Source organism: Dipodomys merriami, unplaced genomic scaffold (genome assembly GCF_024711535.1).
Source record: "Dipodomys merriami isolate MVZ:Mamm:240054 unplaced genomic scaffold, mDipMer1.0.p SCAF_28, whole genome shotgun sequence".
In the NCBI taxonomy this organism is placed as follows: Eukaryota; Metazoa; Chordata; class Mammalia; order Rodentia; family Heteromyidae; genus Dipodomys; species Dipodomys merriami.
Window position 1 is genome coordinate 20,127,676 of NW_027204270.1, and position 23,718 is coordinate 20,151,393.

The 23,718-nt window shown below is 46.0% G+C and overlaps 1 protein-coding gene across 1 annotated transcript in view; it reads right to left on the reverse strand.

Annotated features, from left to right (window-relative positions):
* Kazn (kazrin, periplakin interacting protein) overlaps nucleotides 1-23,718 on the reverse strand; it is a 502,475-nt gene that overhangs the window by 306,264 nt on the left and 172,493 nt on the right. The gene's annotated exons all lie outside the window — the stretch shown is intronic.

The window sequence follows — 23,718 nt, forward strand, 5'->3', positions numbered from 1 at the left end:
GACAGAAATGGTATCAGATCCTGAGTTACTTGAGCTTAGCCCTCCAAAAAAATTGATCAAAGCAGGGGGTCATGGAAAGATATTTTGTAAACATGCCTAACTGGGTTGGTCTAACTGGGAAAAACTTGCCAGTCATCTGTGATAGCAGTAAAAGCTAAGATTATAAAATGTAAACCCCCAACCCCCTGTATCTGCTTAAAGTCCTAATTGGCAGTAACTTTTGAGCTGGTTAAACTCATCTGTTAAAAAGCTTGTAGAGCTGAGATTATGTCCCTATTGAGATCTGGCTAAAGGCCTACACAGGTAGGCATTGTTGGGGCCACTAGAAATCAGGTTCCTCTGACAGCCAAAAAATGCTTTTATAAACCAAGATGTTAAACAGACTGTGCTGCTGTAGCCCAAAACAAGGCCTGTACATTTGTTAAAGGTTAAATGTTGTAGATAAGCTACTTTAAACAGGCTGCCCAGAGGCAGTGGGCGGTACTTCGAGTGCCAATCAGTTCCAGGTTAAAAACACCTACTGGGTTTTATTAAAAAAACTCTGACAAGTAATTGTCAGTCAATTGTTAACAAGTTATAGGTAACCTCTATCTCGTTGATCTCCTAGTTGGTTTAATTGGAAATAAAAATGGCTTTTTTTTTTTTTATTTTAAAATAGCTTTTATTATAGGATAATCAACATACAATACACATGGATATACATGGATAAATTGAACAGCTTGATAAGTGGCAGCAGAAGTAAACACCAATGAAAGCATTACAATCAAAGCAATGAGCACATCCAATATCTAAAAAGGGCTTTTGTAACAAAGACTCCTTTTGCCACAGTTCAAAGCCATCCCGGGCACAAAGAATCCCTCTAAAACTCCATCTCCCAGCTAATCAGCAAGGAGCCAGGCTGGAGGCCTGGCCTGAGACTCTCACCTCTAAGTACCCAGCCGAAGGCTGAAAGTGGCATTGTGACTCTATGTGGTAGAGTACTAGCCTCAAGTAAAAATGCCCAGGGACGGTGCCCAGGCCTTGAGTCCAAACCGTAAATGCCAACTAGGACAACCGATCCCAGCAATGGACGCTGAGACACCCACCAGGACAGTCAGTCCTGACAATGGAAAACCATGGAGAGGAGTAAAAGAGGAGATGACATTCTAAATGGAGTCACTTTATACTCACCCTTTCAAAATTAATCAGAGCTGGGAGATCAAGAGAAATAGTTGCTTGCCCACCTAATGTCCATACTTGTCTACCTTCTAACTGGACAAAAAGTTAGCAGTCTTGCCTTTGTTGCTTGCTATTTGTATGTATAGTAGCTTCTGATTGGTACTCCCAACCAGTCCATTATGCGCCCCCTACCCAGTTACTCAAAAGACCCTAGTGTAAGGTCTGCACAGGGACACCTCCCTCCCTCTTGGCTAAGTTTCTACCCAGTATCTGTTACCTAGGTAACTGGCAGACCTGCAAGCAGTCACCTTCCCTTCCTGCTAGGTCACATCCTGGGTCACCTCTGGTCACGTGCCTCCCATCTGACCTTAGGAGGGTCCCAGACCCTGAGGTCACATCCAGATCCAGTGTGGCCACACCTTTTCCCCACCTGGCCACACCTCTTCCTGTTCCTGGCCTAGATAAGTCCTGGCCCAGAGGTGGCCCCCCCCCCCTTTTCCTTTTCAGCCATGCTTCTCCACCATGCATGGCGTGGGAGGGGGGGGGCAGCAGTTCGGTAAATAAACTTCTTTTCCTGCCTGAATAGCGCGTGGTGTTCTCTTCATTGGCTACTTAATGAAACCTACTTAGTTAATATACCTTACACCTAGACACCCCCTTTCTGCCTTCTTGCCCTGAGTCCAGTTATTCCACCTTCCCTGTAATGGGCTACAACTGGGCTTTATACTCCAAATGGAACGTTTCTGGCCCATGGCCAATGTGTGTTCTCTTATGTCATTCATGTTAACTGACTTGGGAACAAGTCAAGGCCATTCTGTTCCTACAGGCAACCAGAGATATCACTTACACTGCCCTGCCTTGCCCAGTGCAGACCTGGACCCTAAACACCCCAGCTCCAGGGATTCCTTGATGCTCCCAGGCCAGCAGGAAGTAGCCCAAAGAGCCCACGACACTCCTTGGCCTCAGAATGCTGGGAGTCAGGCACCATGCTATGTCTCCAATCTAAGACGGAAAAGGCAATTTCAGGTCTTTGATACTAATTGTGTCTTACATTTTAGATAACTATTGCCATGGAGAAAGGAGGACCTTTACCAACCAAACTGTCAAACTGATGCTTCATGGATGGTACCAGGCCGAGCAACAAAGCAGAGACCCCTGACTACTTCACTCCTTGACAGCAGGACGTAGCTCCAGAAGAAACGACCTCCACCCTGCCCCCCCCAGCCTGGTACCCCCCTATTCTTATTAAACAACAGCAGGGAATGTTTGTATTATGCTCACCTTTGGTCCTCAGCTCCACCCAGACCTGCCCCCCCCATTCCTGGAGTTCCCTCCATACAGCTGGCCCCTTCCTCTCTCCACCCAGACTCACTGAACTCCCATCTACCTCACTTCCTATCTCTCAGACCCTCCTGCTGCCTGGATGGAGAGGAGGCCATGTGCTCCCTCTTGGGGGAAATATGGCTCCTCTAATAAACCTGTAATAATCTTTCTCCTGTGCCTGCCTCTGCGTGGTCCCCGGGATGGATGTGTGGGATCCTCTTTCATAAACATTCTGCACTCTATTGTCACCTCCCTGACTTCCTTCTCCACCTGCCAGTGGTAGGTAACCTATTAGCTGTCATCCCGGAACTAAATTTCCACTGATTCTAATGAGCCTTGACTTGTTTCTCCAGCTTGGTGATGTTAGCTTCTTAGTAGACAGGCCACTACCCAGCCCACAATAGGTCCTTCTAGTCTCCTGCTTGACTCCCAGGATGGGACCCATTCCTATCTGATCAGGTGTTCCTCTTTAACTATCCTCCATCTGGATGTGTGTACAGAGGTTGCTGTTGCCATGGTGGCTATTATGGTCCAGATTTTTCTCAACCCATGGAGGGAAAGGTCCAAAGAACAGATGCACTTACTATTATATGGGGCTTCAAGCATTCTGCATCCATGCCAATGGGCATACCTGGACCGTTGGGTCTTATGGTGAGAATTCTCAGGTTCCATGAGACTGCTGGCTCATGGAGAGAGATTCTATCCAAGCCAGGCAATGCACTAGCTTGCCACTGTATCACGGTCATCCATTGTTGCCCATCTAGGAGGGGATTTTATTTTTACAGTGTGAAATCATTTTGTTAAAATCTTCAGGGGCATCTGTGGTTCGTTATGATATTTTTAACTTTGGTGATGTTAAAGGCATGCGTTGACTTTCTCATCCTCTCCCTGAGAGTCAGGGATGGCTTTAGGAACTCTCTTCCACCTGACCAAGTACATGGAAGTGGTGCAGCTGTTGTCCAGAGCCATCTGAGGCTGAGTCATAGAAGTCTCCAGGTGCTTCTGGAGTTCTGATTGCTCTGTAAATTCAATCACCCCAAAGCTACCATGCTCTAAGGAGGCTCAACCCTCCTGGAGACCCTCTGTGGTTGCTTCAAGTAACAATGACAACAGTCTATTGTTACTGATGTTCTGGTTCACAGCCAGCATTTGCTAGCTAGACAACATGGTGCCCTTCCAGAAGTTCCCACTCCCCCCCCCCCCATCATCAACTCATCTGGCTATGAATCTCTTCCAGGTGTAATTCTTCCCAGGTCATTTCCCAGATGTTACAACATACAGGCAACCTGCTTCTGCTCTGCCTTGTTTTATTTCCTGACCCAAAGCATCTGGGGGTATCATAAAAGGAGGTCCTTTAAAACTACTCAGCATAGGGCTGATTTGTTACTCAGCAGTAGTAATGCAAACAGATAGGCTGGCTCTCACTGGCAGTTTCTGGAATTGCCTGAAGTTCGACACATCCAGGTAAAATGTGTGACTGATTCTCATGGTCTGTATTTTAGATCTTTTACATACAAATATACAGAATACATACAGAATACATACACACATATATACACATTCACCCATCCATCATCCATTCATCCATACATCCATGCATCATCCGTTTATCCATTTATCCATTCACCTATCATCCATCCATCCATCCTCCACTCATCCGTATATCATCCATCAGAATCATCCAGACTCGTAATGGTGGCAGCTTTGATTCGCCATTCTCTCCCTCCTCTCTTGTCTATTTCCTCACCTGGACACCTGGATTTTTATCTCTTACACAGTGCACTGAGGCTAGCTCATATGGTAAGAGCTCAGGGAACAAAAGCACAGTTTTCTAGGGAGCTGGACTTGGGTTTAAACCTCAACTCTACCAGGTGGCTCTGGCTTCTGAGCTTTGATTTCTGTATCTTTAAGGTGAGAATAACAGAATTAGCTGACCCATGTGAAGTATTTGTAAATTGGACTGGAATGCTGTCATGTAAGTGGAAGCGCCTGTGATTCTTGTGTTATTAGTTAGTATTAATAAAAATTGGAGGGGAGTGGAAACAGAGTCAACTCCAGTCACTCCAGTCCTCTGGGCATGGCGAAGTTGTCTGGGGCTGACTGGGTTCGCCTTCAGGTAGCTCAGCTCTTGTAGAGTGTCACCACCCTCTTCTAATCACGTGGTACTGCCAGACATCTGCCACCCTCAGCCATCAAGTCACCAAACTCCAAGTCACTCAAAAACGATGCAAGCTTCCTGGTGGAGCGAGCCCCAGATACACCATGAAGCCAAGACCAGCTGCTCTTCCATCATGTCTGCCTGAGCTCCTGCCCCAGAGAATCCACGAGCCTAATAAAACTCAGGAAGCTTCCACATAATTGATCACACACCAGTAACTGGATCTTGTCTGTCTCAGTGGCATGTGAAGTTCCACATGGAACTCATCACTATCTGTCTGGGTCCAACCTATTGGCTTTGTGTGAACATCTTGAGCCCTCCTGGAAAACGTCCTGAAATGATAGGGCGGGGAGGTGACAGGAAGTTGGGCAGCCCTGCAGAGTGCACCCTCTTGAGTCCATTTGAAGGGAATTTTGGGATCATTTAGCTCTGAGTCCTGGGATTTCAAACCTTCATTGGGCCTTCAAAGCTTTTATTGGATATGGCCAGGAAGTGGCCACAGAGTTAATTGTTGACTGAATTCTGTCAAAGTTGATTCATTGCCCTGAGGCATTCAATTAAGGAAAGAAATATGCTTTCAATTTGGGATAGAAAGCACAATTCTCCTGCATATTGGCTATGCAAGGGGGTGACATTTTAGTCCAAATCTTAGGTGCACTCTGTTCTGCTCGCGAGAAGAGTCACGTGTTCCGGGTGTCGTCCCCAGAGGCTGCTCTGACTATATATTTAGCATTTGGTTCACTGAAATACAGGCCCTGGGGCCTTCCAGCTATCTCACTCTGCAACTTCTGTTTCCATGGAAACCCATGTTTATGTTTATCTCTCTGCAGCCTCTGTTTCTATCAGATTTGACTCCTCACAGCAGCAGTTGGAAGTCATTGCACCAAGATGGACATGAGCAATGGGGAACCAGGCCCCCACCCTACCTCCATGGAAACTTTCTTTAGCCTCCGTGTGGACCCCAAGTTCAAAATGATCTTTCTCAGCAGCACAGAAAGTGAGTGATGCAGGACTCAGAGCAAGGAGCCAGTCTACAATCAAAATAGTGCTCTGCAAATAAACCAAGGCTTTATTGATCGCTTCCTGGGGGAAATTTAAACGCAATGTACATATTTAAATGCCAATCCGTTCTGTTAGCTGGAGGATATAGCAGCTAAGTGGAATGAAAAATGTACATTCTGAAAGAGAGGTCCTGGGCCTCTCGTTCCTGAAGATGCCGCACAGTGGGAAGGTCAGTGACCTTTCCCAGATGCCCTCAGTAGAACTTGGCCTCTGATCTCCTGAACCACCTCTGTACTCAGTCCAAACTGGGGCCTCTCTGCTGTCTACCATGAAGCCAGTGAATCTTTGCCAATTGCTGTTTCCATTTGCGTTAGTCATGACTGCCAACATTTATGTATACCTACATGCACACTTTTATTTCTTACTTGCTTTGTCTATTTAACATACATTAAATTCTTCCAACATCCCCGATGCCACGTTTGACAGGAAGGGATGATAACAAAGGCTACACATTATTGTGCATTTACGATAGACTAGCAATACATACCATGCAATATGGGGGTCTTCTCACTCAGGCAATACAGGGGGTCACCATGCTCATTGTTTCCTTTGAAAACACTAAGGCAGGGGAAGTCATTTATCCAAGGTCACATGGCAAGTGAGTGCCAGCACTGTGAATTGGAGGTGAGAAGGCATCTAGAATCTGCCATCCCAAAGAATTACTGCATCACACTGCCCTTGATCTGCTCTGATTTCACAGGCCTGAGGAAAGGACACATGCATAAACACTCATCCTGAGCCTAGAGTCAGTGGTGCATGCCTGTAATCCTATCTACTTGAAGCCAGCCGGGGCAGAGAAAGCCTCCAATTAACTTGCAAAAATCTGGAAGTAGACATGACTCACGTAGTACAGTGTTAACCTTGAGCAAAAACCCAGGCAAGAGCACAAGGTCCTAAGTTCAAGCACCAGTATTGGCACAAGAGGAAAAAAAAAACTTATCAGGATGCATGATAAAGAGTCATAACACCACATGTGGTGGACATCGCTGCTGTGGATTCAGAATGGATGGGATTAAGTTTGCCTGGGGGGTGGGATGAAGCAATGTGTCATAGAGGGGCTGGTGTCAGCTATACCTTTATGCACCTACACTTCCTTAGGTATGGAAGAAAGAGCTTTCCCAAGCAATAAGAACTACCTCTTGGTGGCAAACACATGATGGGGCAGGTTGGGTCACCACTGTGACCTGCCCTTCTTGGCCCTTTAATTCACACTTTGTGCATCCAAGATTTTGGGCTGTATTATGCTTATTGTGTGCTCAAATATACAGAACATAAAATTTACCATTTTAGGAGATGATAAGGTAGAGGTGTGGCTCAAGTGGTAGAGCACCTGCCTAGCAAATGTGAAGCCCTTTTCTCCTCCCACCTGCTTGCCAGGCAGGGAGGAGCCATATTTAGATGGGAGTCTTCTGGCCATGCTTAATTGACCCAGATATGGCCTCTGGTCCAAAGTGAGCTTTTTCTCTGAAAGTTTGGTAATCAGACCAAGAGAGTCCCATCAGTTAGACTATTCTTGGAAACAAAAGGGACTTGAAAGTGGGAGGCTATGGTGTGTGTGTGGGGAATAGCCACTGCAGGTGGACAGCAAAACAGGAAGACACTATTATATAGAAAGAGAGGAGGATAGGAGGTGGACTGGCATGGTGGGGGCTGTGGAGGGGCCTCCAGTGAAGCCTCTGCTGGGAATCTGCCCTCCATGTTTGGGAGAAGTTGGGAAGGAGGATTCCTAGACTGACAGAACCCAGTGCCAGAGCTGCAGTGGGGAATTCCAGTCACCTCATGTCCAATTTGGTATGTGCTTAGTTTGTAAAAACCCAAATACCTCCAGAGTTTTATGGTTTTCTGGGAACTGGGCTCTGCAAAGGTTGGGAGAAGAGACCCATGCAGGGTGACAAAAAAGCCTCAGGTCAGAAAACAAGGGGTAAATGAAAGTTCATCAATAGTTGGGGGGTAGGGGAAGCTGATGGGGTCAGAGCCAGAAATCTGAACCCCCTCTCCCCCACTAATTCCACTTACCTGGCTCTGGTTTGGACTCTTTATCCTATCAATGTATAGTACATTGATTGATTTTGCTATGTCAAACCATCTTTGCATTCTGCTCAGTCATGATACGTAGTCCTGGGCTATTACTGGATTCTATTTCCCCATATTCTGATAAGGAAAGGCAAAAATCTCTATCACTTAAGCTGCTCTTCCGCTTCTGTCTTTTTTGATGGTTAGTTGGGAAATAAGAGTCTCATAGACTTTTCTGCCTCAGCTGGCTTGGAATCACGATTTTCAGATCTCAGCCTTAGTAGTTGCTAGGATTACAGGAGTGAGTAAATGGTTCCTGGCTGGAATTTGTTTATTTTTATCTAGGCTGCATTATGGGTTGATATATAGTTGTTCATAGTATTCTCTTGTAATCCGTTTTATTTATAATCCATTTTGTTTTTGTAAAGTGGGTAGTCATGCCTACTATTTCATTCCTGATTTAAGCCACTTGAGTGTTCGTTTTTGTTACCCTTGTTATTCTGGCTAAATGACGACCAATATTGCCAATCTTTTCATATGACTGACTGAAGTTTTCTATTCTTTTTTTTATGTGTTTGTTTCTGTTCTTTATGAATTCCTTCCTACTGCGTGCTTGGGCTTCTTTTGTTTTTTGGAGATGTGGAGGTTTGAATTCAAGTAGGTCCTGGCACTTGTTAGGTGCTTTACTCCCTAAGCCATTCTTCTAGTCCTTGTTTTTTAATTTTGTAAAGTTAGGACAAGTGGTTTTATAACCTTGGGAGTAGCTTCATCCCCTGCAGGCCTGCTCTCATGCTTTGATTGTTGTGTTACTGTCCCCAGAGCTCTGTGACTCTTGAACTCCCAGAGTTTGTTTGTTTTCTCAGGGATGGCATTCTGCAAAGCAAGGTGTACCACAGTTCGTGGGCCCTAGGTGCTTCGAGCAATTGTGGCCTTTATTCTTTGATGAAAACATTATCCTGTACAACCACGTTGACATAGAGTTAAAATACAACTGGATCCATCATATATTCTACTTGTATTTTCTTTCACATTGAAGGGAATTTCAACTCACAACATTTGGACAGTGTGGCTTGGACAGTGTGGTGGGCCCCATTTGTACATAATGAACAGGTTGGCCAGGGCAGTGCAGAGCTAGAGTACCCAGGTACCATACTCGGCTCTGCAGGAACTTCAGGGTAGGCTGGCATGAGGATGGCCTCAGACACAACCATCTGGCCCAAGCCATAATGGTGGTTGGAAGTGTGGCACGAACCATTTTCACCTTCAGAAAGGAATACAGGTGTCCTTGTTGGGACACACTGTGCGTCTTCATATTAAATAACCTAGCTCCTTTTTGTCTGCATCACTCCTCCCTCATTAAAGGCTTGGGCTGGCTTTGGATGGAGAGAGAAGGAGGGTGGTGAACTGGACACCAGGTCTTACCCAGTCAGACTGCAGAACAATCAATAAAGGGACAGTGCACCATTGTCCCTGAGAAATACCTCTCATGTGTACCATCCCTGTGCCCACAGCCAGCCCCTCATGGGAAGAAAAGCAAGACAGCAATTGTCGGGGGATCGATAGCCTCAAGCAACAGAATCGATCCCAAGGCAGAGCCCCCGGAGGCAGCCTGCTCCCTCCCTGGGCCTGGGCGGTGGATGCGGGGAGCCTCCCCAGCCAGATAAGGGGTGCACTGGCATGGTGGGGGCTGTGGAGGGGCCTGAGGCCTCTGCTGGGAATCTGCCCTTCATGTTTGGGAGAATTGGGAAGGAGGGCTCCTAGGACTGACAGAACTCAGTGCCGGAGCTGCAGTGGGGAATTCCAGTCACCTCATGTCCAATTTGGTATGTGCTTAGTTTGTAAAAACCCAAATACTTCCAGAGTTGTGTGGTTTGCTGGGGACTAGGCTCTGCGAAGGGGCAGGGCAGGGGAGGGGGATGGCGGGGGGGGGGGGGGGGGCGGGGGAGGGGAGGAGACCCATGCAGGGTCACAAAGGAGTCTCAGTCAGAAAACAAGGGGGAGATGTTCACATCTCCAGAGATAGAGGAGGAGAAGAGGGAATGGTTTCTAGGACTTGGGAGAGCTCTGAAGGTCAGGAAAGAGGCTGCCTCACTGGAGCTGGGGTCCCAGATAGAGGCTTCAAGCCTTGGCTAGCCCATGGCTCCGAGGGTAGAAGCCAGGAGAAGAAATGCCCTATCCCCTTTCTTCTTTTTGCTTATGTGGTGCTGAGGAATCGAACCCAGGGCCTCAGGCATGCAAGGCAAGTGCTCTACCACTGAGCCACTTTCCCAGCCTTCCCCTTTCTTTTCCTACCTGCCACTCTCTATTTTTCCACCTGTGAGTGACTCACCAACAGAGGCTAGAGGGCACTGTCCTATCTAGCATAACATCCAAGCAGTCAGGACCCTAACCCAACCAGAAAGCTAGAACGAGTCTGCATTAGGCTCTATCTGGGTCCAGAGAAGGTGAGTTATGAATGGAGCATGGGTGGGGGTGGCTGGGTGGAGAGAACTCAGCTCATAGGAGGAAGAAGATCATATAATGGGGCTCAAGGTCAACAAGAGATCAGCTCTCATCAGATCAAGGTGCTAAGGGGAAGAGGGAAGAAAACCAAAGGATGGTCAAGGAAGGAGGCTAGAGAACGTCTCCAAGGAAAAAAACCTTGAACTGAGTCATGGAATTAGAAGGATCAGCATGTAAAAGCACGGACAAGTGAGACAACACACTATTGGCAGAAATAAGGGCCAGGATGTGTAGTCTGGGTTTAAACCACAAGGCATGGACTCATGGGGTTTCTCATGGGAGCTTGTGGTCACTCTGCCTTTTCTTTCATAGACTGGACATTACTCTATCACACATTGGATCAGCAACCCAGAAGCTCCCGGTGAGCCACTCAAGTGGGCTAGGTGTGTTGGAACTCAAGATCTAACCTTATAATTGTCCCAGATCATCCATTCCTCTGGGAAATCTGGTGGTCCAAGCAATCTATCTTTACTGGCTGAATGAATGGGGTGGGCCTTCCTTTTAGAAACAGTATTCGATTCCCCATTATTTTGCTCTGTTTTAAATTCTGTGCTCATTCTTCTGGCCAACTTGAAACTCAAATAAATGACTTTCCTGGTTGGTCTATTCATCTCGGGGGCGAAAGCCTCCTGAAAGTAATAGAAACTCAAGTTCTAAAGGAGTGAAACAACTCTGATTTACTTTGGTGCAATGTTTTTTGCTCTTGAAATGATTCATTACAGAATGCCATGATTCAAACCTCTTTAGGCTCTTATAGCTGAATTTTTTTTAAAGAATTTTTTTCCTTTAGTAACAGAATTAAGCAAAACACATAAAAGACCAGACTCTATAAATGTAGCTAAAGCTCCCATTATTCTCTTGCTTGTAATTGAGGCTCAGTTTCTCTCCCCTGTCTCTGCTAGAGTCAGAATCCAAGAGTGAAAAGGTAGGAGTTGGTGTTTTATTGCTGCGGGAGTTGGAAAGAGAATAAAGCTTATGGGTTCCTGGACCTCCTTTGTTCAGGCTCTGTAATAGTCCAGAATTGTTTGCATGGATATTCAATACCACTAGATTGATTCTTGGCAGAGTTGGAAAATAAAATACAATGGTACATTCAAATATATAAACTATTGTCTAGGCAAGATGAAAGAAAAAGATATATGTCTCTCATTTGTCAAGGTCTAAGATGAATGCCTACAAGGAAAGCCAGTAGCTTTGGGGATCCTATCCCTCCCTGCCATTGTTTCTGGGTTTGAATTCCAGCCCTCTTGCTCAGCCTGCCAGGTGTATATTCTATACATTGAAGAATGTGCGTGTGGGTGCTTTGAATATGGACAGATACACACACACACACACACACACACACACACACACACACACACACACACACACACACACACACACTTTCATGCTCCGTTTCAACTCTGAAGAGATGTTTCAGTGTGATGGATACAGTTACTGTCAGACTCCTTCAGAACCCAGAACCTCAAGGGAATCAGAAATTAAGCCACCATTTTCTTTGTTGCAGTACCTTGTCTGTTATTTTAATAAATGCCTCTGAATTGTCGCCAACCTTTTCGAGAGTGATCATAATTAAAGGGTTTCAAGACCCTTTTCTTGTCTCTAATAAGAACACCTTGTTTATCTCTAGCCTTTAGGAAAATAAAAATTTCAAAGACAGTATCCAGACTCCAGCCCCTAACATTCATATTGAGTAGTTCATGATTCTCAGCTTGCAAAATATGCTCACATCCATGTCTGCCCTCCAACAGTTCACAATTTATTCTCTTTCCTCAGAATCGACACATTCTTTTGTGCAACTTCTATATTGTTTCAAACTTCTCTTGTTCCTATTTTGATTCTTAGCAAAAGGAGGAGGAGAGATGTAAGGTTCTACCCTCTTTCCTTGTTAGATCCACAGCAAGGATTTAAACATTTTTTAATATGGAAATGATAGCAGAGTTTGTGTGTGAACTTGCAGCTAGCAGCCCCCTTCAAGTCCAATTTATTAAAAATAACCACATGGTAACAAAGATCTTTCTTCTTCATTCTCTTGACTCGGTGAAAAACCAGAGTGTACAAAAAATAAATAGTAGGCCTTGGAAAAATTCCTGTCTAATAAACTCAAAATGCTGGGTGAGGCAAAACATATTCTTTTAGAAAAAGTCCTGGACTACTAAGACATATATGTGTGTGTGTGTGTGTGTGTGTGTGTGTGTGTGTGTGTGTGTGTGTGTGTGTGTGTGTGTGTGTGTGTATGTGTGTGTGTGTGTGTGTGTGTGTGTGTGTGTGTCTGGAAAAAATACAATATTTTACTCTAAGGATACACAATCCAGGTTGGTTCTATCAAGCCTTAGAGATGAATGATGGAGAAAAAAGAAAAAAAGAAGTCCATTTACCTTCAATGCTATCATTCCTCCATGCATTTTGCAGGCAGTTGAATTAATCTCCAAGTCCTAAAGGCAATTTCATTTCTCCAGAATCCTCCTCCTACCCCTAATTTCCTAGCCAAGTCAACAGTGGATCACTGAGATACATGGCCTTGAGTATCTCATTTCTTCTTGATTTCCTGAGGCTACTTCTAATAGAAAAGAAGAACTGGAGAGAAAGGGAGGGAGAGAAGAAGGGGAGAGAGAGAGAGAGAGAGAGAGAGAGAGAGAGAGAGAGAGAGAGAGAGAGAGAGAGAGAGAGAGAGAGAGAGAGAGAGAGAGAGAGAGAGAGAGAGACCAGGAGACTCAGAAGAGTCTAATAGGATCACTTCTGTCAAAGGAAAATTCTGACTGTGACCTAACATGGGGAATTCAAGAAATAAATGACACTGTTCATTTAAGTTATTCCAATGTGCTCTGTGTGCCAGGAAAGAAAGAAGCCTCAATTTCTTTTCTTTGCCTGGGGGTGCAGACTGAACCATGTATGTAAAGGGGAGCGGGGAGTTTGCATCCACTTGGGGTGGTAGAAAATAGAACCCAGAATGCCTGCTTGGGTCCATGGCTACAGAACTCACCCGCAGCTTTGCAGGTCTAAAGCAAGGTCTGATTGGGCCCGAATGATTACTGTCACAGGACTCCTTTATGGTTTTCTTTTAATCACCAGGCCTGGGTAAAATAGCCTATTGATTGACCTTAAATGAAATCTACTTTAACCTGGGAACTCCATTAAAAGTATAATTCAAGGGGGCCATCCCTCTGCCAGCTCATTGTTAGCCTGACTTCCCGGGAATTAATGATGCCTTCCATTCCAGGAGACTCGTAATTCTTAACAAGTTTAAATATTTATCTGAACTCCTTGCAACCTTGCTGTATTCTGCCCCGCTAGCCTGCTGAATGGCTCTGTGCTCTCTCTCCCCTGCCCTCCCTCTCTCTCTTCCTCTGGGCACCTCATCTTGGTGGGTGTGCTGGGGGGGAAGTGCCCCCACTTTCTCCACATCCCCATACCATCCACATCACCTCTACCCAGGACCAGAGAACAACCGATGCACACTAAACCTTTGTGCTTTCCCACAATGCTTATTGTGGGAGGAGACCTCAGCTTGAGACTTAGTGCCCTCAGGAGTTCTACCTGCAGAACAGAGATTTGGGGGTGGCCTGGACAAGTGTTTGGTGGAGGGTATCAGAAGCAAAGCAGTTGGGACAGTGAAAGGCCCTTCCCCCCCCCAAGATGTTAGGGGGAGCATCCTTGCCCCTCCACACAACAGACTGGACCAAATGGTGGGGCCCAGCAGCATGCCACCTGTCTGGAGACTCAGAAGGGGATCTCCAGAAGGTCCAAGTGGACAGTGATGAGGGCTAAGGGAATGTGATTCTCCATCCACCATGAAGCAGCACTGGAGGGAGCAGACACAGCCACCCAGATCTTATAAATGCAACACAGAGTGACTCTCATTGCAGGGGGAGGGGGGAACAGAATGCAACAACACGGGCTGTGGAAAAGCCAGAACCTCAGCCCAGGAGGCAGTGTTCCCTCCCTCCGCCCCTCCCTGCACCCCTCCCTCTGAGGATTCTCTACTCTGTGCTCTCATGTCACAACTCATGTCCAGGTGTGACACTTGTCATGCGTAGCTCAAGTTGTTTGAAAAATGGCCGTTTCCCATTTTATTCTACCATTTATTTATGGGAACTGGGTGTTGCTCCAGAGCTACCACAGTGCTGAGTACCAGGTGGCCCAGTAACAAACGACACTGTTGAATGAGTGAGTGAATGAATGAATGGATGAATGGTGCATTGCTAACGTTCAGGGGAAATCAGATGCTGCTGAAGATGATTTAAAATTAAGAAGATGATGCAGGAAGACAGCCCAAGGAGAAAGGAATAAAAAAGTTTTCAGGAGACAGAGGACAAGGGAGAAGGACATACCTGCCTTGGAGATGGGACTGGGGGGGGGGGTAAGGAAAGTTCCAGAACAAACCAGTGTTGCAGGACTGGAAATGAAAACCCCACCGTTGTACAGAGAAGCAGAGTCAGCACTGCAGAAAACCAGATTGAAGGCCCGGATGTGACCCCAGGAGGCTTACCCAGACTGCAGAGTGAAAGCGAGAGGGAGAGCGAGAGAGAGCGAGAGAGAGCGAGAGAGGGTGGGGGAAGGGAAGGGGAGAGAACAAGAAAGCAGAGAGAAAAATGGAAGACAGGAGCCATCTATGTAGAGTCAGGGAGGGCTTCTGGGAGCAGACAGACATGTGGCCTCATGCTTCAGGCACATTGAAGGGAATGGTACCTTTTCGAGCAAAATATAAATTATAGCAAAGAAGGCAAAAAGGAAAAAACAATCACATGAGTGTGGTTCTGAAACCAGGTGGAACAAAGTGCATTGTGGGAAGGAAGGGAAGGAGGGCACCTCCCGCGGTTCCTGGCTCACCCATGCTCCTTTCCCGGAGGGAAACACTGCAGTCTGGGTGAGGAGCAGAGAGAGCAAAGGGAACCTCAGAGGGGCTCCAGCCTTTCTCTCCTCTCCCTTTCTTTGGGGTCCTCCCACCAGCAGAGGGTGTCTTCCTGGGCCAGGTTGTTTTGTAGACCATCAGCCGCCCACTGTGTGAGGCCTTTCTCCCTCCCCCCTTCTTCTAACCCCCTTTTTGCCCTGCCCTGTTTGTGTGCTTCCTGTCTCATGTTCTTACTGCGAGACCTCAGTTGAGAAGCCAAGCAGGCCAAGGCTTCATGGTGGATTGGGTGGTGGCGGGGAGGGGTTCTGCCTTAGTGAGGAAAGGTGGGCACATGGATGCAATGCCATTTGTACAGAAGTAGAGGCCAGCTATGCGGACACAGGAGAGGATGGATCCAGGCTGTGGGGACAGCCAGTGCAAAGGCTTGGGGAAGAAGAAGGTGGAGGCCAGAGGCCAGAGCTGACAAAGCGAGGCAGAGAGGGGTGTGTGTCTGTCTGTGCACAGTGAGGGAGGGTCTAGGACCCGTGAGAGGGCTCTGCATCTTTGCACATACTGGTCCCGATCCCTTTTAGCAAACTGCATCCTGGTGGCATGTATTTAATGACCCCTTCTTCCTTCAGACTTCTGACGGCAGCTGACATGCAGTCCCTGGGGGAACCTTACACAATGGCAGTTGAATAAATGTATATATTATATATAGTATATATATATATAGTCAGTCATAGGGCTTGAACTCAGGGCCTAGGTGCTGTCCCTCAGCTCTTCAGCTCAAGGCTAGTGTTCTACCACTTGAACCACAATACCACTTCTGGTTTTCTGGTGGATTATTGGATAAGAGTCTCATGGATGTTCCTATCCACGCTGGCTTTGAACCAAGACCCTCAGATCTCAGCCTCCTGAGTAGCTAGGATTACAGGTATGAGCCACCAGCACCTAGTTGTTTATTATGATGATGATGATGATGATGATGATGATGATGATGATGATGATTATTATTATTATTATTATTATTATTTGGTGCCAGTCCTGGGGCTTGATTCAAGGCCTGGGTGCTGTCCCTTAGCTTTTTTTTTTTTTCACCAAGGCTACCTTTTTCACCACACCTCCACTTCTGCTAATTGGAGATAAGAATCTCATGGACCTTCCTGCCCCAGGCGGCTTCCAACCAGGATCCTTACATCTCAGCCTGGCCAATGGACTGTTTTGGAGTTATCGCGTATGTGGATTGACAGGATTGCTTCTTGAACTCTGGGTCCTAAAGTAGGCCAGTAGCTCCCAAAAGCTACCTCTGCCCCCAGATCCAGAGGCCAGTGGTAAGGTCCTCCTTCCAGAACCTTCTATCTTGGTCATCTTTGTCTCTCAGGGATACCATCCAGTGTGGGACCTCCAGTAGATGGCCCTGTAGGTAATATTTATTAGAAGCTGAACTTTGCAAGATGCTAAAAAATAAAAATCAATGGTAGAGAAAGATTAAAATCAGAGAGGTGGGAAAAGAAGCTTAACAAGTAATAAGCAAGGAGATTTTTGTGTTTTAAAGATGCAGGAGTGGCAGGATCTTACAAAGCAACACTGGAGGGAACATTATCAAATAGAACAAAGAGGGACATTCATGTAGATAAAAGATCTAACCACCCAGAATTTATAAATAGAACACGGACAAAGTGTTAGATAATGCTCAACACCCACTCCTAATTAGTGATTATAGGGAGAAAACTTCGAAAATGAAAGACATTAAGTCCCCTTAGCAAACACGATAGGCCAAACCTAGCATGAGCCAGCAGCCACCATCATGTATAAAAAAGGACTGCTGGAATATTCATATTATGACAAGGAGGAATCCACAGGCTGTGGGGCTCTTAAGACAGGATCCCCTAAGCACCCCAGTCCATCAGCATTGGGTGAAGTGGGTGGAGCAAGTATGAACAAAAGGAACAGTTTATCTCTCCCATGAATAACCAGCTAGAAGATGTAAATGAGAAGAAACCCACCATTTTCTTTAGCCAGCCAAGTTACCTGGTGGGAACATTAAGAAACAAGCAGTGTCTACATGGTAACAAAACAAAACCACTGGCTCTTTCCTAGTAAGACTTGAATCGCTAGCAAGTTCCAAAGGACCATCTTCCTCCAAGGAGAATAACCTAAGTCTCAGCCACTTTCCCCAAGTGTGGCTGCGCATCTGCTGAGCCATCACCTCAGCCCCGGTCACCCTCGTCCCCCTTCCTGATCAGCCCCAGAGGTCTCCTGGGGGGTGTTCCTTCAGCCATGCGGCTGCCACATGGTGAGAATATCACACTCTTCCTCCCTCTCTTTTAACCTTCTAGTTTCTTCTTCCACACTTGGGACAATGTCTTCTCTGGTTCCATCCTCCTTGGCTTGCCTCTTTCTCTCTCGATGCCTGTGGGGGGAGGGAGGCAGAGGGGGGGAATCGGGAAGGGCTGTTCATACGGGGTTACTGAGGGGTGTGAGCCCGGCATGGTGAAGGAGATGGACACAGCACAATGGTCTCTTTCTGTGTTTGAATTGTTTCTCTCATGACTATGAATGCGTGTGAATGGTGTCACATCAGAAGAAGAAAGTCATAAATGGTTCCCATATTAGCTGTGACTTCAAAAATGAGTCTCTTAGTCATTCTAGGAAAACTTCAGCATTGGTATTTTCTTTCTCCTTCACGATGGTTTTCCCAAGAACCAAGTCAAATAAGATAGGAAGGAAGGAGAGAACAAGTGTGGGCGAAGAATCATGACCCTATTAGTTTCTCTCTAGCATCCCGAAGCATAGGAGAGAAGTTACCATAGCAACCATGATCACAGACTTATGAAAGCTCATCTGGACATTGTTAACCCCATCAAACATAATAATAATAGCAACAACAATAATAATAATAGGTTTTCTTCTAGAGCATACACATAGCATTTGGATTCCACTGTATCACTTGGCTATAACCCCAATCACACTAAATGTGAATAACTGCTTCTGATAAAATGACGGAGCCCATTATTTTTAAGAAGCTATCAAGGAATTTTAGGCTCCATGTCAAACCAATGCCCTGTCATGAGTAATAGGTTGCCTGGTACTTTCCAGTGGTTAGGGTTTGGAATCTAGCCAGGCAGTTCAATGAAGGTCATCACCAAGGACACATGACACAATTCTCCTCCCCAAACAGAAGGTGGTGGTGGCCTGATGTTAACCTTTATTGCCTAGTTAAAGGGAAAAAAAAACCCACAATTGATGATCAAAATGTCTCTCTGCCAGGTCTATCTAAGTCAACCATCTTCCATGCCTATTATCTTTTATAGATCTTAAGCGTCCTGGCTATTAAAGTAGCAGTTCCTCTTATAAAACAACACAGAGGAGAAAGCAGACTGTTTCTGAGATCACTGCTATGTGAGAAAAACACACAACAGAGAGATCCCCTGGTGGCAAAAACCTCGGTTTTCATTATGGAATTTTGTTTCTCATCTTTTAATATGTCTAGTTTCTTGGGATCCAGGGATGGGCTTGGGTTTCAGCCACAAACTTTGCCTTGTGAGGACCTGGAGTGTGTGTCAGATCGTTCTACTGGAGACCACTTCCTTGGGAAGGGTAAACACAAAGCCTGAGAACTTTCTTCCATAAATGAAAATCAAACCTATCAAGAAGTGGGAGAAATCTTAATTTCTTCCTCTCCCTCTTTGTTTTTTTTTTTCATTTAGTTTCACTTGAGTCTGTATTCCCTGGATTATTAAAGACTTTACGAAGACCAGTTAAGCAATCTCAGAAGATATGTCTGAATTCATTCAAAGTAGGCATCACCAGAAATGTTGAAACGGATTTGAAGATGGTCTTAATAAAGAACAGAAGATGCATCTTGTTCTTTCCTTGAATGCAAACAGACTGTAAATGGGGCCCACCATTCAATACCCTCAATATGATAAGAGGCAACTCAGAAGATGCATTTGCTGGGTCTTATGAATGAACCCAAGCTCTCCTCAGCCTTGTATTTGTGTCCTGTGACCTGAACTATTCTCTGTTGCAGGCTCTTTGCCATCCCCAAGAAAGACTGGACTCAATGAGAAACCGCCAGCCTGGAGGGCCCATTGTCTTTCACATGAGCCATGTCTACTCAAAGAAAACAGCCTCCAACTCAGGAGACCACTTCATTCTTCTTTGGTTCCAGTAATAAAGTGATAACTTCTCCAGAATCGCTCCAGAGACACAGGCTGGGCTCATGTCACTCCAACCTCACCTGGGACCTGCAGACTTCCTTCTCTGCCCCTGATTCTCTCTGTTTCACCTGAAGCCAATGTCTTCACCCCTGCAGACATTGGCTGCAGATGTCCCGAAGTGCTGTGTCCGCATAGCTGCTGTGGAATGAATCTCCTCTCTCTACCCTTCACCATGTATTTGATGTCTGGGAGGAGGCCAGTGGCAGGACCTAACTTGGGACTCCTGGGACTTAGGGCCTAGGGTCTAAATGTTGCATTTTATGTATGATCTTCTGTCTCATCCATTCCTCCTCTCCTCCCCTGCAATCCTTGGAGCCTGTGATAGGTTGCTTGACAGATGGGTGCAAACTTACATCACTTCTTCCTGTGCAGTAAGTTTGTGTCCCTTCCTCACCGTATGTGGGGTGGGGGATTCTGTCCCTCGTCTTGTCCTTGGGTATGTCCTGCGATGCACTTTGAGCAAGGGTCTGCTAGCAAAGGAGAGGCAGGTAGAAGCCTTTCTGAGTTTCCTCTCTCTGGCCTTCTCAGTGGAAGCATGCCTGGGCTTTCATGCTGAGCCTGAGCCCCAGGGAGCAGAGCAGAGTCACACACTTGTCCCAGACAAGGGTCCCAATGTGAAGGACCCAAGCCAAGATGGAAGGGCAGACTTGCTCTCCCACAGCTGACCTCAGACCTGGGTCTTGTAGAGCCGAGCCTGGAACTCGGCAGAAGCAGGGAGCTGCCCCACAGAGCTGTGGGCACACACTAGCGCTTGGGGGGGTGCCAGCCAAGGCGTGAGGCTGTGTGCGACACACAGCGGGGCAATATAATCAATCCAAGATATAAGCTCCCTTTGCTTTATGTTTGGTTCAAGGAAGAAATGTCTGCTCCGAATATCTTTTTCTAATTGATAAAAAGTTCTATGTATTTATGATATACGGGGCAGGTTTGAAATAAATATTCATGAAGGAATGTCTAGATAGAACTCATGAACAGGTATTGCCTTCAAAACTCATGTTTTGTAGTGGGAACCGTTCAGGCAATCATCAGGTATGTGATATATCATGCTGTTATTAATGACAGCCCCTACATGGCAACAGCAGAGATGTGAATGTATCCTCTTGTAGAACAAAGGGAGTCTTGAGCCAGAAGAAGAAAGCAGGAGGTACCATACTACCTGACTTCCAACTATACTGCAAACTACGCGAGTCAAAGTGGCACGGCACGGGCATAAAAACAGACCCACAAAGCCAACGAAAGAGAATAGGGAGGCCAGAACTTAACGCACACATTGTTAGCCATCAATCAGTTTGCAACAAAGACAGCTATGCAGAAGAATGGTATCAGAGCGATTTGCCAACTAAACTAAGAACGGGCAGAAGAATTACATGTGAGACCGAGAGCCATAAAACTGCCAGAAGGAAACACAGTTGAAGAGTTCTGTGGCACAGATCCCGGCAATGAATCGGAGGATAAAAATCACCCCCAACACTGGCACCAAAGTGCAAACAAACAAGTGGGAGTTTACCAAACTTAAAATGCTTCCGCACACGAAAGAAGCAGTCACCAGAGTAAAGCCACAGCCTGCAGAAAGCGGGGAAATACCTACCGGCCAAGCATCTGCCAGGAAGTTAACATCCCAAATAATTAAGACGCATACCACTGAATATCTTTGGCAAGTGAGTTGCCCTTTGATGGATTAACTGATCGACTGGTGATTGAGGTCTCCTGGCGGTGGGCATCACTAGGGCAGAGAGCCCCTGACTTCAGGGGTGGGCAGCCCCATGAATGTTTTTGCTCATCCCCAAAGCACAGGTTAAGGGATATCTCTGGGGGTGATCAGAGGAGGAGAATCTTTGGTCTTCATTTGATATTTAAATATTTCATTTAATATTTGTATTCTCACATGACTTCTCCTTTGCTGGAAAATGGCTGCGAGTTGTAGTATTGGGAAGAAAAAGTCTGTTTAAACTTCAGAAAACTCTGAGATAAGGAAGAAATAGAATGAGATCAACCCTCCAAGTCTACATAGACTCTTATTTGTTTATATTGGTCAGTCATGGAGTTTGAACTCAGGGTGGGCCTGGGTGATGTCCTTGAACTCTTTCTGCTCAAGGCTAGCACTCTACCACTTAGAGCCACGGCACTACTTCCAGTTTTCTGGTGGTTCATAGGAGTTAAGACTTTCCTGCCAAGGATGGCTTTGAGCTAAGATTCTCAGATCTCAGCCTGCTGAGTAGCGAGGATTGCAGGTGTGAGCCACTGGTACCCAGCTTAGACTCTTCTATTCTGCCTCATCAGCAGGCCAGGGAAGTTCCTGCCACAGCCTTCGGTGAGAGAACATTTTCCTGAATCCTTTCCACCAGAAATAACAGAAACTCCATCACAGCCTTGTCCAACCCTCTCTCACCTCCTTCCCCTTCTAATGATACTATTAGCCAACTCTTTGCCTGTGTTTCTCACAAATAAGCCCTTTGGGGGCTGCATGTAAAGCTTGATTGAACACCTTGTATTGCTTCTGGAGGAGCAAACAGAGTCTCGGAGAAGCTAAGCACCTGGGCAGGGAAGGCGCTCCACGGGGGCAGGCAATGCTGGGCCGCTGAGCGCCATGCTCTCCAGTGGAGCTCCAGCTACTTTGCCCTGGGCCTCGCGGTTTGCTGGAGTTCTGAGTGTCTTCAAGGAGGACAACAGGGTCCTGGCCCCCTCCTCTCCTCACCCCTCCTCCCCTCCTTCTCCTCCCTACTCCCTATTCCTCGGCAGCTGGCTCTGCTCAGGGGGTGTCTTTCCTCCTGTGTGGTCTCAGGAAGCTCTGGCAGCCTCCTCCTTGATCTGTCCGTCACGGTGTCTCGCCTGCAGGGTCTTTGGCTGTCCCTGTATGGCTTTGGGGAAGCCTGGCTTTACCCCATGACTGTGGGCTGGGAGGGGCCTGGGGCTTGTCTTGGCCCCATGATTCTCTCCTGCATCACTGGGCCTGCCTGGCACTTCACTGACTTGCAGAACTCTTCTGTGGGTTCCCGAACATTCCCTATGCATATCCTCTAGTGTCCTCTCTGTCCTCTCTCAATCTCTCTCTTGTGTTCCTGCTCATCTAACTCTCTCATTTTGTCCTGTGTGTCCACGTCCCAGCTTTCCAAGGTGGCTTGGCAATATGTGTGTGTGTGTGTGTGTGTGTGTGTATGTGTGTGTGTGTGTGTGTGTGTATACATATATATTATTCACTAAACAATGAAGAACCACAATACATGTTTACTAAATGATTACTTTTTTTAAATGCCTTGCTCTGTGAGGCCCCAAACAAAACTTAACTTGTTACTCTTTCTCCTTTCCACCCGAGCATTTGAGTAGAATACATGGTTAAGGGATGTAAGTGAAGGCCTGCACTAACCTCAGAAGACCTGGACAAGGATCTTAGAAACTACACCCCTCTCTTAGTGAGGAGTCTCAAGTCTCATGTTTCATAGAACTTTCTAGAAGACTGGCATAGCCTTGAGGTACTTTCTAATAATCTTTTTTTTTTGTGAAAATACTGTACAGAGCGGTTACAATTACATGGGCAAGGTAATGAGTACATTTCTTATCAAGCATTGTAGCCTCCTCCTTTGTTTCCCCTTCCCATCCTCCCCCCACCCCCCCATCCTCCCCCCCTCCCCCACACCAAAGTACCAAAGTTGTAAAGTTCATTTTCAACATAGCGACTTGTACATCTCATTGTTGCAATGGGTCCACCTGTATCCCTATTTAAATGATTTGTTTTTCCCCTTCCCCTCCACAAATTATACCAACCTCAAATACAGTGAAAGCAGGGGTTATACTGTGGGGAAGGAACATACAAAGCAACAAAGAAATCATCTTATAAATGTGTTAGAAACAATCACCTGAAAGAAAAAAAACATTTGAATACATATCTTAGGGTTCATTTCCCTAACATCAACTTATCTGACCTTTTCTGCTTGAGTCAGACATATACTAGATATTGCAAATAAGGGAAACCATGGGACCTATGTTTCTTTGGGCCTGGCTTACTTCACTTAATATAATTTTTTTTCAAGCCTTTCCATTTCCTAACAAATGGGGCAATGTCATTCTTTTTGATGGAGGCATAAAATTCCATTGTGTATATATACCACATTTTCTTGATCCATTCATCTACTGAGGGGCATCTGGGTTGTTTCCATATCTTAGCTATAGTAAATAATGCTGCAATAAACATAGTCATGCTCGTAGCTTTAGTGTGGTCTTGTTTGTGAACATTTACGTAAATGCCCAAAAGTGGGATTGCTGGGTCATAGGGGAGCTCTATGTGGAGTCTTTTGAGGAACCTCCATACTACTTTCCAAAGTGGTTGAACAAGTTTACACTCCCACCAACAATGCAGTAAGGTTCCCTTCTGTCTACATCCTCTCCAGCATCTGTTGTTATTAGAGTTCTTGATTTTAGCCATTCTAACTTGAGTTAGGTGGTATCTC